At 43.3% G+C, this 3812-nt stretch overlaps 1 non-coding gene across 1 annotated transcript; it reads left to right on the top strand.

The window, feature by feature from the left end:
- Positions 1 to 3234: 3234 nt before the first annotated feature.
- LOC133807783 (small nucleolar RNA R71) lies at positions 3235 to 3342 on the top strand. Its single transcript, XR_009879676.1, has one exon. It is a non-coding gene; the product is annotated as a small nucleolar RNA R71 (small nucleolar RNA).
- Positions 3343 to 3812: the final 470 nt, after the last annotated feature.

Genomic DNA, 3812 nt, shown 5'->3' on the forward strand with positions numbered 1-3812 from the left:
GGAGTGATCTGTGAAGATTGTAATAGGTGACCCAATCAAATAAGAGCGGAATTTGTCAAGAGCAAAGACAACGGCAAGCAACTCTTTTTCAGTAGTGGAATAGTTCATTTGAGCACTATTGAGAGTTCGGCTTACATAATAGACAACAAAGGGTTTCCCCTCCCTTCGTTGTCCTAGCACAGCTCCCACAGCAAAGTTGCTGGCATCACACATGATCTCGAAAGGAAGACTCCAATCGGGTGACTGAATGATGGGAGCGGAAGTGAGTGAATTGACAAGCGTTCGGAAGGATTCCTCACACTTAGGTGTCCATTCAAAAGTGGCATCTTTGGCGAGGAGGTTGCTTAGCGGACGGGCTATCATGGAAATTTTTTGTATGAACCTCCTATAGAAACTAGCATGACCAAGAAAGGACCTAACGTCTTTGACAGTATTGGGAGTCGGCAGGTTGGAGATAAGGTCGACTTTGGATTGATCAACCTCAATTCCTTTTTCAGAAACAATGTGGCCTAAGACTATGCCAGAAGATACCATGAAGTGGCATTTTTCCCAATTGAGGACAAGTCCTTTCTCGATGCATCGTTTTAAAACAGCTTCAAGATGAAGAAGACATGTCTCAAAGGAGTTTCCAAAAACCGTTAGGTCATCCATGAATACTTCCATTGATTTTTCGATCATGTCACTAAAGATGCTCATCATGCATCTTTGGAACGTAGCTGGTGCATTACACAAGCCAAATGGCATACGCCGGAAAGCAAAAGTGCCAAAGGGACAAGTGAAAGTGGTCTTATCTTGATCCTCTAATGCAATCTCAATTTGATAATAGCCAGAATAGCCATCAAGAAAGCAATAGAAAGGATGACCAGCTACACGTTCAAGGATTTGATCAATAAATGGGAGTGGAAAGTGATCTTTGCGGGAGGCGGCATTTAATTTTCTATAATCGATGCACATGCGCCACCCCGTCACCGTTTTTGTGGGGACAATGACCCCTTTTTCGTTTTGGATAACGGTGACACCAGATTTCTTGGGCACGACTTGAGTAGGACTGACCCATTTGCTATCTGCTACCGGGTAAATAATACCAGCGTCTAGCAATTTCAAAACTTCATTTTTTACAACTTCCTTCATCGTGGGGTTTAGTCGCCGCTGAGGGTCTCTTCGAGGGATGGCTTCGTCCTCTAAATTGATTCGATGGGAGCAAATTAAAGGGCTAATACCTTTGATATCAACAAGCGTCCAACCTATCGCAGATTTATGCGTCTGCAGTAGCTCGAGTAACTGCAATTCTTGAGAATTTTGAAGGTTGGATGAGATGATAACTGGAAAGGTTTCACCGTCTCCCAAGAAGGCATGTTTCAAACCCTCGGGAAGTTGGGTCAATTGAACAGTTGGAAGCTCTTCGGCTGTGCCCTCTCCCGAGGTAGCTCTTCAAAGCGAGGTTGCCAAAACTGAGTCCTTCTATGGCGTGAGTCTATGCGATCTGATATTGCAAGAGTAGACTCAATAGAGCTTGGACTTTCGTTATCAGACAGAAGGAGGAGTTCATCAAGATTATCAAAGTTGTTGCGCAATTGAACCTCCTCGGGAATTAAAGAGTCAATCATGAATGTTTGATAGCATTCATCATCTTCTCGGGGTTGTTTCCCGATGTGGAAGATATTGACTTCAAGAGTCATGTTTCCAAACGATATCTTAATTAGACCATTCCGACAATTAATCAAAGCATTTGTTGTAGCAAGGAATGGTCTTCCGAGGATAATAGGAATTTTAGACTCCATGTTTACCATAGATTGGGTATCAAGAATACGAAAATCCACGGGGTAATAGAATTTTTCAATTTGAACCAATACATCCTCAACAATACCCCTAGGCTTTTTGGTGGAGCGGTCAGCAAGCTGAAGCACAACAGATGTTGGCTTCATTTCTCCAAGACCGAGTTGCGAGTATACAGAGTAAGGCATGAGATTTACACTCGCGCTAAGATCAAGTAAGGCTTGGCTGACTTCATGGGTCCCAATTTGGCAAGAAATGGTGGGACAACCAGGATCTTTGTATTTTGGCGGTGCCTTTTGTTCAATCACCGCACTCACTTACTCAGTCAAGAAAGCAGTCTTCTTGACATGATGCTTCCTTTTTGCAGTGCATAGATCCTTGATGATTTTGGCATAAGCGGGCACTTGTTTTATGATGTGAAGCAAAGGAAGATTAATCTTCACTTGTGTCAAGTGCTCAAGGATTTCAACTCGGTTATCAGGAAGTTTCCCAACAGGTTTCAAAGCCTGGGGAAATGGTACCTTTGGAGTGGCATTGAGTGGTGGATTTTCAGGAATGACTCTTGGAATACTGGGAGAGTTGGATTTTATGGGTGGGTCTGGCAAAGTTTTACCGCTTCTCGTCGTGATGGCATTTACTTCCTTGACATTTTGATCATTAGAATTTGAAGATTGGGCCATGTGTTGGCCTTGAACATTGAATTTCGGTTGGGAAGGAAGTTTGCCTTTTTCCGGAATGGCCAAGGATTCAGTCAATTTTGAAAATTGACATTTCATTTCCTTGATTTCTTCCATCATTTGGCGATTCAATTTGGATTGTTCCTCCATGAATGCATGAAGAGTATTCTCGAGAGAATTTCGTTGTGGATGAGCATTGTATTGAGGTGCAGAATACGCCTTTGATGGTTAAACTTGTTGCTCGTTTCTCCATTGGCCTCCAGACGATTGAGCTTGGTTGGAATCTCTCCAACTGAAATTTGGGTGGTTTCTCCAACCAGGGTTGTATGTATGGGAGAATGGCTTGTTATATGCCCCTAAGGCATTGCATTGCTCCTCATAAACCCCCCTCATTTCATTCAAAGCTAAGCAGTCCTTAGCTAAGTGCTCCGTCCCTCCACAAACAAAGCAAGGTTCTTGCGGTTTTGCTTGAGCGATCATGTGCGACTTTTGGCCACTCTTCATCGTTAAGACCTCAAACTGCTTTTTCAAAGCTTCGAGTTGGGCCTTAACACTATCCTCTTCTTGAAGTTGATAGATCCCAGATGCTTTGTGTCGGTTGGTGCTGTCAGTAGCACTTGGACCAGTCCATGTGTGAGACTTTTTCGCGGTTTCTTCGAGATATTCAAGAGCATCGTCTGGCTCTTTTTTGAGAAATTCACCATTGCATAGCATTTCTACAAACTGGCGCTCACGACTCGTGAGGCCTTCATAGAAGTAACTGACCAAGCGCCAGTTCTCATAGCCATGATGCGGGCACTGATTTAACAGATCTTTGAATCTTTCCCAAACTTGATAGAATGTTTCATTGTCTTTTTGGGAAAAATGTGGAAATCTGTCGTTTTAGACTGTTGGTCTTATGGCTGGGGAAGTGTTTCAGAAAGAAAGATTTGGTCATCTCCTCCCATGTTCCAATCGACCTAGGTCTCAAAGAGTACAACCAGCTTTTGGCTTTGTCCTTCAAGGAGAAATGGAAGAACTTCAGTCGCACAACATCGGCATTTTCGGCTCGGTTATAGAACGTGGCTACCACCTCCTTGAATTCTCTGATATGCACGTATGGACTTTCGTTTTCCATTCCATGAAATGTAGGCAAGAGTTGAATCATGCCAGGTTTAAAGTCTAATGCGGGCATATTAGGAGGGAAGATAATGCATGAAGGTGTGGAAGTGCGAGTAGGATGGAGGTAGTCATTGAGAGTTCTTGGTTGGATTTCATCATTGCAAGCCATTGTGAATGGGTTATTATCAGCGAAAGTTTGTGGAGAAGCTAGATTGGTGGAAGGAGTTCCGGTAGGAGTGTAGATGAATTGGAAGAAGT

Source organism: Humulus lupulus, chromosome X (assembly GCF_963169125.1).
Source record: "Humulus lupulus chromosome X, drHumLupu1.1, whole genome shotgun sequence".
NCBI lineage: Eukaryota > Viridiplantae > Streptophyta > Magnoliopsida > Rosales > Cannabaceae > Humulus > Humulus lupulus.